We start from the raw sequence: 12,563 nt of genomic DNA, 5'->3' as shown, positions 1-12,563 counted from the left end.
CCACCTGGAGCCATCTCAGGGGCTTCCAAGAAGAGCAAAATGCTGCTGGCCTGATCAACCCTAGGGACAAGAACCCTTCCCGTGCCTGGCAGCGGGAGCTGCAAAGCACCGGGTGAGGCCACTGGCCCATCTGTGCATCCTGTTTCCTATGGCTACTGCCGCTATCTCCCCAGAATCTGATGAGGACGGCAAGCCCCCCGAGGACTGAAGCAGGACTTCCATCCATCCATCCATCCATCCATCCATCCATCCATCCATCCCATAAGCTGTGAGTGTGGCCCCTCCAGGAGCTGCAATTGCAGCAGAAGAGCCCCAGCAGCTTCAGGCAGTCTTCCCTTCTCTGCCCCTCCAAGTAATTCCACTGGTGCCTCAAGGAAATTCCTCTCGGCTGCCTGCAGGCTGCCAGCTCTGTCCTGGTGGCAAAGCCGGGCACTCTGGCAGTGGAACACGGGAGGACGCTGCCTTATACTGCCCCAGAGCATTGTGATGCTGCGTTGGCGGGTGGGGCCCTATGACACGGGGGGGGGGGGGGGGGGGAGGGTGACGGGGCCCCGCCCCCCAGCCCTGCTCACTGCAGCTCTGCTGCTGCCCCTTCAGCCAGCATGGCTTGGAGAAAGGCCTTTGGGCTGCTGTCCCTGAGGCCGGGCCTAGGCCCAGGGGGCTCTCCCTGCCCATGGCGGCCACAGACTGGGCACCGCTGCGGGCTGTCCCTGTAAATTAATCGCTGTCTTCAGACTGTATCATTGAAGGATTTTATACCGTGTACGGTCATTTGCCTGTGGTGATCCCAGAGGTGAAAGAAAGGGCTTTTGGTTCCCTCTGCGTGAACTCTGCAGAAGCACAGAGAACATACAGGAGTTCCTCACCATTCCTTATGTGAAATATACAGGGATGATTCGTGTCAGGAATTTAGGCGTCCTTGTCGCCTTTGCACTTTGTGTGAAACCAGCCCCTCCTTTGTGACCGTGATTATCATAAGTGCTCCTGTCAATAAGGAGAAACAAAGGGGATAATCTCCCCTAATCAATTGCTCTGTGTTTCAAAGGGGGGGCTTCCGTTTAACGGTTTGACTGGCCTAAGGGGGTTAAATAATCAGGAGATACATTTCGTTACAGGATACTGCAAACTTGGGCACTAGGCAAATAACCATATAAGATATAGAACAAAATGTTAAGCTTGTAAGCATTTTTCTGTCAATACATTACTAAGTAAATTCAGCAACGTCTTCACCGGAAAAAGACCCCAGCAAACAAGAAAAGAACAAAGGAAAGGGGCCACGTCGACATTCGGGTAAAGAAGACAACAAGATTGGCTAAAACCCAAATCTGAGAAGTATAAGAGACTGTACTCCAAAGATCCCGGTTGTGCGTTGCTGGTGGAGCGGAGACTCCCCTGCGCACCCAGCGCTGTTTTACTTATTGTCTCTTTTAAATTTCTAATCAATTGTAAATAAAATCGATTGGGACAAAACCCGGTTTGCAGTAAATCTTTGTAACACTTATCAACACAGCAAGTGGCATTTGCTACTGTGCTGCTTATGGTGAGGTATTTCTTGGAAAGAAGGATTTAAGAAATCTCTTCTGCGTTTCTTACACAGGGTGTTCAGATACTTGTTTGTGTTTAGTTATCATTCATGTGTCTAGTTTGGGGGGGTTACCTCTTGCATTACAACTTGAATGCAACCCTTCACTGACTGCTGTCTACTTTCCATGTTCTTGGTAGCTCAATGAAGCGCTTTGATCCCAATTCGGTTTAAAGCGCACGGACTGAGCAGCTTTTCCCCGCAACACTCAGGAAAAACAAGTAACTGACTCAGTTGTGTGGAAGAGTTTTTAAAACCCTCAGCTAAGTATCACATAAAGGTACTGTATGAAGGGCCGAGATTTTGAGAGTGGCAACAAATCCCCCCAGCACATCTGGGCAAATCCTTGAAATGCAGAATGACCGCTGGTCACTCTCCCATAGGCTTGTTTCCTGAGTGGTCTCCTGGGGGGGACTGGCCTCCCTTGGGACTGCAGACAGCCCCTCAGACCTACGTCAGAGCTTGTCATGCAGAACTATATGCATAACATAGCGGAGCTCTTCTGTTCCATTCCATTCCATTCCATTCCATTCCATTCCATTCCATTCCATTCCCTGCACTCCCAACGAGTTGTATAATGATGAGACCGTTATTTACCTGAAATGGCAGGGGGGGTTTCAGCACCAAAAACGCTTTCAAAGACACAAGTCAGAAAGGATACAGGTGGAAAGAGTATTTTAACTATTTAGGTGTAAAATTAAGGAAAATAATAAAAGAGTAAAATCAATGCATTTCTAAATACAAATAAAATAACATAAAGACCCCAATAAAATAATGAATAAATAAAAGGAAACGAAAGTTATTTATTTAAACAAAGTTCTTTATTTCAGGTTAGGCTAGCTTAGCTTAGTTAATTTTAATCTAGCTTAGTTTAGGTTCTATTTTCTTTTGATAAATCTGTCAGAGCAGTGCTGTGGTGGTGTGAGAGCAGTGCAAGAAGCCAGCCAGAATGGGCCGGAGAAGACCTGACAGGGGGTGGTGCTCAGTGCTACAGAGGACAGCAGCAAGTCCCGGGGCCACAGTGGGGCCACCCTGGGAGTGCAGAAGGCTGCCTCCCCCCGGATGCGGGGCACGAGGGCCAGCTGCGTGGAGCACGAGCCGCTGCCTTTGGGCTACAGGAGCCCAAAGGAGCCCCATGAAGGGGCTGTGCTCGGCTGCGGAGGAAGGCAAAAAAACCCCGGGGACACTTGCTAGTCCACCCTGGGGAGAAAAAAGCCCTTCCCCCCCCAGCTGCAGGACACGAGGGCCACCTTCGTGGAGCATGAGCACCAGGCCATAACCCAGAGCACCAGGACCAGAGGAGCCCTGCCAAGGGGTCATGCTCAGTGCTCAGAGGAAGGCAAAAAACCCCCGGGGACCAGTGCCAATCTGCCCCGGGGGAAAATTCCTTCCTGACCCCAGCGCTGGCGATCGGCTACTCCCTGAGCATGTGAGCAAGACCGGCTCCTGGTCCACGGGCTGCTTATGCCTCTAAGGGGACAAGGGGACACTGGCACTGCCTTTTCTGCCTCCACCTGGAGCCATCTCAGGGGCTTCCAAGAAGAGCAAAATGCTGCTGGCCTGATCAACCCTAGGGACAAGAACCCTTCCCGTGCCTGGCAGCGGGAGCTGCAAAGCACCGGGTGAGGCCACTGGCCCATCTGTGCATCCTGTTTCCTATGGCTACTGCCGCTATCTCCCCAGAATCTGATGAGGACGGCAAGCCCCCCGAGGACTGAAGCAGGACTTCCATCCATCCATCCATCCATCCATCCATCCATCCATCCATCCATCCATAAGCTGTGAGTGTGGCCCCTCCAGGAGCTGCAATTGCAGCAGAAGAGCCCCAGCAGCTTCAGGCAGTCTTCCCTTCTCTGCCCCTCCAAGTAATTCCACTGGTGCCTCAAGGAAATTCCTCTCGGCTGCCTGCAGGCTGCCAGCTCTGTCCTGGTGGCAAAGCCGGGCACTCTGGCAGTGGAACACGGGAGGACGCTGCCTTATACTGCCCCAGAGCATTGTGATGCTGCGTTGGCGGGTGGGGCCCTATGACACGGGGGGGGGGGGGGGGGGGGTGGGGGTGACGGGGGTGACGGGGCCCCGCCCCCCAGCCCTGCCCACTGCAGCTCTGCTGCTGCCCCTTCAGCCAGCATGCCTTGGAGAAAGGCCTTTGGGCTGCTGTCCCTGAGGCCGGGCCTAGGCCCAGGGGGCTCTCCCTGCCCATGGTGGCCACAGACTGGGCACCGCTGCGGGCTGTCCCTGTAAATTAATCGCTGTCTTCAGACTGTATCATTGAAGGATTTTATACCGTGTACGGTCATTTGCCTGTGGTGATCCCAGAGGTGAAAGAAAGGGCTTTTGGTTCCCTCTGGGTGAACTCTGCAGAAGCACAGAGAACATACAGGAGTTCCTCACCATTCCTTATGTGAAATATACAGGGATGATTCGTGTCAGGAATTTAGGCGTCCTTGTCGCCTTTGCACTTTGTGTGAAACCAGCCCTCCTTTGTGACCGTGATTATCATAAGTGCTCCTGTCAATAAGGAGAAACAAAGGGGATAATCTCCCCTAATCAATTGCTCTGTGTTTCAAAGGGGGCTTCCGTTTAACGGTTTGACTGGCCTAAGGGGGTTAAATAATCAGGAGATACATTTCGTTACAGGATACTGCAAACTTGGGCACTAGGCAAATAACCATATAAGATATAGAACAAAATGTTAAGCTTGTAAGCATTTTTCTGTCAATACATTACTAAGTAAATTCAGCAACGTCTTCACCGGAAAAAGACCCCAGCAAACAAGAAAAGAACAAAGGAAAGGGGCCACGTCGACATTCGGGTAAAGAAGACAACAAGATTGGCTAAAACCCAAATCTGAGAAGTATAAGAGACTGTACTCCAAAGATCCCGGTTGTGCGTTGCTGGTGGAGCGGAGACTCCCCTGCGCACCCAGCGCTGTTTTACTTATTGTCTCTTTTAAATTTCTAATCAATTGTAAATAAAATCGATTGGGACAAAACCCGGTTTGCAGTAAATCTTTGTAACACTTATCAACACAGCAAGTGGCATTTGCTACTGTGCTGCTTATGGTGAGGTATTTTCTTGGAAAGAAGGATTTAAGAAATCTCTTCTGCGTTTCTTACACAGGGTGTTCAGATACTTGTTTGTGTTTAGTTATCATTCATGTGTCTAGTTTGGGGGGTTACCTCTTGCATTACAACTTGAATGCAACCCTTCACTGACTGCTGTCTACTTCCATGTTCTTGGTAGCTCAATGAAGCGCTTTGATCCCAATTCGGTTTAAAGCGCACGGACTGAGCAGCTTTTCCCCGCAACACTCAGGAAAAACAAGTAACTGACTCAGTTGTGTGGAAGAGTTTTAAAACCCTCAGCTAAGTATCACATAAAGGTACTGTATGAAGGGCCGAGATTTTGAGAGTGGCAACAAATCCCCCCAGCACATCTGGGCAAATCCTTGAAATGCAGAATGACCGCTGGTCGCTCTCCCATAGGCTTGTTTCCTGAGTGGTCTCCTGGGGGGGACTGGCCTCCCTTGGGACTGCAGACAGCCCCTCAGACCTACGTCAGAGCTTGTCATGCAGAACTATATGCATAACATAGCGGAGCTCTTCTGTTCCATTCCATTCCATTCCATCCATTCCATTCCATTCCATTCCCTGCACTCCCAACGAGTTGTATAATGATGAGACCGTTATTTACCTGAAATGGCAGGGGGGTTTCAGCACCAAAAACGCTTTCAAAGACACAAGTCAGAAAGGATACAGGTGGAAAGAGTATTTTAACTATTTAGGTGTAAAATTAAGGAAAATAATAAAAGAGTAAAATCAATGCATTTCTAAATACAAATAAAATAACATAAAGACCCCAATAAAATAATGAATAAATAAAAGGAAACGAAAGTTATTTATTTAAACAAAGTTCTTTATTTCAGGTTAGGCTAGCTTAGCTTAGTTAATTTTAATCTAGCTTAGTTTAGGTTCTATTTTCTTTTGATAAATCTGTCAGAGCAGTGCTGTGGTGGTGTGAGAGCAGTGCAAGAAGCCAGCCAGAATGGGCCGGAGAAGACCTGACAGGGGGTGGTGCTCAGTGCTACAGAGGACAGCAGCAAGTCCCGGGGCCACAGTGGGGCCACCCTGGGAGTGCAGAAGGCTGCCTCCCCCCGGATGCGGGGCACGAGGGCCAGCTGCGTGGAGCACGAGCCGCTGCCTTTGGGCTACAGGAGCCCAAAGGAGCCCCATGAAGGGGCTGTGCTCGGCTGCGGAGGAAGGCAAAAAACCCCGGGGACACTTGCTAGTCCACCCTGGGGAGAAAAAAGCCCTTCCCCCCCCAGCTGCAGGACACGAGGGCCACCTTCGTGGAGCATGAGCACCAGGCCATAACCCAGAGCACCAGGACCAGAGGAGCCCTGCCAAGGGGTCATGCTCAGTGCTCAGAGGAAGGCAAAAAACCCCCGGGGACCAGTGCCAATCTGCCCCGGGGGGAAAATTCCTTCCTGACCCCAGCGCTGGCGATCGGCTACTCCCTGAGCATGTGAGCAAGACCGGCTCCTGGTCCACGGGCTGCTTATGCCTCTAAGGGGACAAGGGGACACTGGCACTGCCTTTTCTGCCTCCACCTGGAGCCATCTCAGGGGCTTCCAAGAAGAGCAAAATGCTGCTGGCCTGATCAACCCTAGGGACAAGAACCCTTCCCGTGCCTGGCAGCGGGAGCTGCAAAGCACCGGGTGAGGCCACTGGCCCATCTGTGCATCCTGTTTCCTATGGCTACTGCCGCTATCTCCCCAGAATCTGATGAGGACGGCAAGCCCCCCCGAGGACTGAAGCAGGACTTCCATCCATCCATCCATCCATCCATCCATCCATCCATCCATCCATCCCATAAGCTGTGAGTGTGGCCCCTCCAGGAGCTGCAATTGCAGCAGAAGAGCCCCAGCAGCTTCAGGCAGTCTTCCCTTCTCTGCCCCTCCAAGTAATTCCACTGGTGCCTCAAGGAAATTCCTCTCGGCTGCCTGCAGGCTGCCAGCTCTGTCCTGGTGGCAAAGCCGGGCACTCTGGCAGTGGAACACGGGAGGACGCTGCCTTATACTGCCCCAGAGCATTGTGATGCTGCGTTGGCGGGTGGGGCCCTATGACACGGGGGGGGGGGGGGGGGGGGGTGACGGGGGTGACGGGGCCCCGCCCCCCAGCCCTGCCCACTGCAGCTCTGCTGCTGCCCCTTCAGCCAGCAGGCCTTGGAGAAAGGCCTTTGGGCTGCTGTCCCTGAGGCCGGGCCTAGGCCCAGGGGGCTCTCCCTGCCCATGGCGGCCACAGACTGGGCACCGCTGCGGGCTGTCCCTGTAAATTAATCGCTGTCTTCAGACTGTATCATTGAAGGATTTTATACCGTGTACGGTCATTTGCCTGTGGTGATCCCAGAGGTGAAAGAAAGGGCTTTTGGTTCCCTCTGCGTGAACTCTGCAGAAGCACAGAGAACATACAGGAGTTCCTCACCATTCCTTATGTGAAATATACAGGGATGATTCGTGTCAGGAATTTAGGCGTCCTTGTCGCCTTTGCACTTTGTGTGAAACCAGCCCTCCTTTGTGACCGTGATTATCATAAGTGCTCCTGTCAATAAGGAGAAACAAAGGGGATAATCTCCCCTAATCAATTGCTCTGTGTTTCAAAGGGGGCTTCCGTTTAACGGTTTGACTGGCCTAAGGGGGTTAAATAATCAGGAGATACATTTCGTTACAGGATACTGCAAACTTGGGCACTAGGCAAATAACCATATAAGATATAGAACAAAATGTTAAGCTTGTAAGCATTTTTCTGTCAATACATTACTAAGTAAATTCAGCAACGTCTTCACCGGAAAAAGACCCCAGCAAACAAGAAAAGAACAAAGGAAAGGGGCCACGTCGACATTCGGGTAAAGAAGACAACAAGATTAGCTAAAACCCAAATCTGAGAAGTATAAGAGACTGTACTCCAAAGATCCCGGTTGTGCGTTGCTGGTGGAGCGGAGACTCCCCTGCGCACCCAGCGCTGTTTTACTTATTGTCTCTTTTAAATTTCTAATCAATTGTAAATAAAATCGATTGGGACAAAACCCGGTTTGCAGTAAATCTTTGTAACACTTATCAACACAGCAAGTGGCATTTGCTACTGTGCTGCTTATGGTGAGGTATTTTCTTGGAAAGAAGGATTTAAGAAATCTCTTCTGCGTTTCTTACACAGGGTGTTCAGATACTTGTTTGTGTTTAGTTATCATTCATGTGTCTAGTTTGGGGGGTTACCTCTTGCATTACAACTTGAATGCAACCCTTCACTGACTGCTGTCTACTTCCATGTTCTTGGTAGCTCAATGAAGCGCTTTGATCCCAATTCGGTTTAAAGCGCACGGACTGAGCAGCTTTTCCCCGCAACACTCAGGAAAAACAAGTAACTGACTCAGTTGTGTGGAAGAGTTTTAAAACCCTCAGCTAAGTATCACATAAAGGTACTGTATGAAGGGCCGAGATTTTGAGAGTGGCAACAAATCCCCCCAGCACATCTGGGCAAATCCTTGAAATGCAGAATGACCGCTGGTCGCTCTCCCATAGGCTTGTTTCCTGAGTGGTCTCCTGGGGGGGACTGGCCTCCCTTGGGACTGCAGACAGCCCCTCAGACCTACGTCAGAGCTTGTCATGCAGAACTATATGCATAACATAGCGGAGCTCTTCTGTTCCATTCCATTCCATTCCATTCCATTCCATTCCATTCCATTCCATTCCCTGCACTCCCAACGAGTTGTATAATGATGAGACCGTTATTTACCTGAAATGGCAGGGGGGTTTCAGCACCAAAAACGCTTTCAAAGACACAAGTCAGAAAGGATACAGGTGGAAAGAGTATTTTAACTATTTAGGTGTAAAATTAAGGAAAATAATAAAGAGTAAAATCAATGCATTTCTAAATACAAATAAAATAACATAAAGACCCCAATAAAATAATGAATAAATAAAAGGAAACGAAAGTTATTTATTTAAACAAAGTTCTTTATTTCAGGTTAGGCTAGCTTAGCTTAGTTAATTTTAATCTAGCTTAGTTTAGGTTCTATTTTCTTTTGATAAATCTGTCAGAGCAGTGCTGTGGTGGTGTGAGAGCAGTGCAAGAAGCCAGCCAGAATGGGCCGGAGAAGACCTGACAGGGGGTGGTGCTCAGTGCTACAGAGGACAGCAGCAAGTCCCGGGGCCACAGTGGGGCCACCCTGGGAGTGCAGAAGGCTGCCTCCCCCCGGATGCGGGGCACGAGGGCCAGCTGCGTGGAGCACGAGCCGCTGCCTTTGGGCTACAGGAGCCCAAAGGAGCCCCATGAAGGGGCTGTGCTCGGCTGCGGAGGAAGGCAAAAAACCCCGGGGACACTTGCTAGTCCACCCTGGGGAGAAAAAAGCCCTTCCCCCCCCAGCTGCAGGACACGAGGGCCACCTTCGTGGAGCATGAGCACCAGGCCATAACCCAGAGCACCAGGACCAGAGGAGCCCTGCCAAGGGGTCATGCTCAGTGCTCAGAGGAAGGCAAAAAACCCCCGGGGACCAGTGCCAATCTGCCCCGGGGGAAAATTCCTTCCTGACCCCAGCGCTGGCGATCGGCTACTCCCTGAGCATGTGAGCAAGACCGGCTCCTGGTCCACGGGCTGCTTATGCCTCTAAGGGGACAAGGGGACACTGGCACTGCCTTTTCTGCCTCCACCTGGAGCCATCTCAGGGGCTTCCAAGAAGAGCAAAATGCTGCTGGCCTGATCAACCCTAGGGACAAGAACCCTTCCCGTGCCTGGCAGCGGGAGCTGCAAAGCACCGGGTGAGGCCACTGGCCCATCTGTGCATCCTGTTTCCTATGGCTACTGCCGCTATCTCCCCAGAATCTGATGAGGACGGCAAGCCCCCCGAGGACTGAAGCAGGACTTCCATCCATCCATCCATCCATCCATCCATCCATCCATCCATCCCATAAGCTGTGAGTGTGGCCCCTCCAGGAGCTGCAATTGCAGCAGAAGAGCCCCAGCAGCTTCAGGCAGTCTTCCCTTCTCTGCCCCTCCAAGTAATTCCACTGGTGCCTCAAGGAAATTCCTCTCGGCTGCCTGCAGGCTGCCAGCTCTGTCCTGGTGGCAAAGCCGGGCACTCTGGCAGTGGAACACGGGAGGACGCTGCCTTATACTGCCCCAGAGCATTGTGATGCTGCGTTGGCGGGTGGGGCCCTATGACACGGGGGGGGGGGGGGGGGGGGGTGACGGGGGTGACGGGGCCCCGCCCCCCAGCCCTGCCCACTGCAGCTCTGCTGCTGCCCCTTCAGCCAGCATGCCTTGGAGAAAGGCCTTTGGGCTGCTGTCCCTGAGGCCGGGCCTAGGCCCAGGGGGCTCTCCCTGCCCATGGTGGCCACAGACTGGGCACCGCTGCGGGCTGTCCCTGTAAATTAATCGCTGTCTTCAGACTGTATCATTGAAGGATTTTATACCGTGTACGGTCATTTGCCTGTGGTGATCCCAGAGGTGAAAGAAAGGGCTTTTGGTTCCCTCTGGGTGAACTCTGCAGAAGCACAGAGAACATACAGGAGTTCCTCACCATTCCTTATCAACACAGCAAGTGGCATTTGCTACTGTGCTGCTTTATGGTGAGGAATTTTCTTGGAAAGAAGGATTTAAGAAATCTCTTCTGCGTTTCTTACACAGGGTGTTCAGATACTTGTTTGTGTTTAGTTATCATTCATGTGTCTAGTTTGGGGGGTTACCTCTTGCATTACAACTTGAATGCAACCCTTCACTGACTGCTGTCTACTTCCATGTTCTTGGTAGCTCAATGAAGCGCTTTGATCCCAATTCGGTTTAAAGCGCACGGACTGAGCAGCTTTTCCCCGCAACACTCAGGAAAAACAAGTAACTGACTCAGTTGTGTGGAAGAGTTTTAAAACCCTCAGCTAAGTATCACATAAAGGTACTGTATGAAGGGCCGAGATTTTGAGAGTGGCAACAAATCCCCCCCAGCACATCTGGGCAAATCCTTGAAATGCAGAATGACCGCTGGTCGCTCTCCCATAGGCTTGTTTCCTGAGTGGTCTCCTGGGGGGGGACTGGCCTCCCTTGGGACTGCAGACAGCCCCTCAGACCTACGTCAGAGCTTGTCATGCAGAACTATATGCATAACATAGCGGAGCTCTTCTGTTCCATTCCATTCTCCATTCATCCATTCCATTCCATTCCATTCCTTCATTCCATTCCATTCCATTCCATTCCCTGCACTCCCAACGAGTTGTATAATGATGAGACCGTTATTTACCTGAAATGGCAGGGGGGTTTCAGCACCAAAAACGCTTTCAAAGACACAAGTCAGAAAGGATACAGGTGGAAAGAGTATTTTAACTATTTAGGTGTAAAATTAAGGAAAATAATAAAAGAGTAAAATCAATGCATTTCTAAATACAAATAAAATAACATAAAGACCCCAATAAAATAATGAATAAATAAAAGGAAACGAAAGTTATTTATTTAAACAAAGTTCTTTATTTCAGGTTAGGCTAGCTTAGCTTAGTTAATTTTAATCTAGCTTAGTTTAGGTTCTATTTTCTTTTGATAAATCTGTCAGAGCAGTGCTGTGGTGGTGTGAGAGCAGTGCAAGAAGCCAGCCAGAATGGGCCGGAGAAGACCTGACAGGGGGTGGTGCTCAGTGCTACAGAGGACAGCAGCAAGTCCCGGGGCCACAGTGGGGCCACCCTGGGAGTGCAGAAGGCTGCCTCCCCCCGGATGCGGGGCACGAGGGCCAGCTGCGTGGAGCACGAGCCGCTGCCTTTGGGCTACAGGAGCCCAAAGGAGCCCCATGAAGGGGCTGTGCTCGGCTGCGGAGGAAGGCAAAAAACCCCGGGGACACTTGCTAGTCCACCCTGGGGAGAAAAAAGCCCTTCCCCCCCCAGCTGCAGGACACGAGGGCCCACCTTCGTGGAGCATGAGCACCAGGCCATAACCCAGAGCACCAGGACCAGAGGAGCCCTGCCAAGGGGTCATGCTCAGTGCTCAGAGGAAGGCAAAAAACCCCCGGGGACCAGTGCCAATCTGCCCCGGGGGAAAATTCCTTCCTGACCCCAGCGCTGGCGATCGGCTACTCCCTGAGCATGTGAGCAAGACCGGCTCCTGGTCCACGGGCTGCTTATGCCTCTAAGGGGACAAGGGGACACTGGCACTGCCTTTTCTGCCTCCACCTGGAGCCATCTCAGGGGCTTCCAAGAAGAGCAAAATGCTGCTGGCCTGATCAACCCTAGGGACAAGAACCCTTCCCGTGCCTGGCAGCGGGAGCTGCAAAGCACCGGGTGAGGCCACTGGCCCATCTGTGCATCCTGTTTCCTATGGCTACTGCCGCTATCTCCAACAGTCCACAGTTCTTGTCACTTGGTGAGTTCCAGCCTCTTCTTTTCTTGCTTGCTTAAGCTTCCTTAGGCCTCTGATATCCTTGCTGTATCTTTCAGTGTTATTCAGAGTTAATTTACCAAATATTAATTCCCCTGTGAGCACACTGTCTCCACATCTCCCCCTTTTTAGTTTTTCTTAAAGTTTTTTACAACTTAGTTTGTCTGCTCTGTCACTGCTTGACTTGTGTAACATAACAACCCACTAGTCTAGGCATCATTATTTCAGTAAGACTAGTCTGATTTGAAGTCACTTGAACCTTTATAACATGTGGCATACCAGTGAATCCTACACACCATGTAACAGGATGGAATAATGGGGATTTAACAAATGTGCCCAGTATACTTGTTTGTTACCCATGGTCACACATAATAGAATAGGTAGTACAAAGATTTCTGTCACTGCTGTTTCTTTATATTGTTGAGTTATGGGGCTTTATATGTTTCTCTGGCAGCCAGTATGGTCCTGTCGATAGCTGTACACAGCCATATCCTTGACCCCATGTCAGCAATGGCACTGGTCCTTTCCACTCGTTATTATTGTAGGTCTTTATATAGAACCAGTGGTTTGGGCAA

Source organism: Melopsittacus undulatus, unplaced genomic scaffold, assembly GCF_012275295.1.
Source record: "Melopsittacus undulatus isolate bMelUnd1 unplaced genomic scaffold, bMelUnd1.mat.Z mat_scaffold_71_arrow_ctg1, whole genome shotgun sequence".
In the NCBI taxonomy this organism is placed as follows: Eukaryota; Metazoa; Chordata; class Aves; order Psittaciformes; family Psittaculidae; genus Melopsittacus; species Melopsittacus undulatus.
This window is presented reverse-complemented; position numbering follows the sequence as displayed.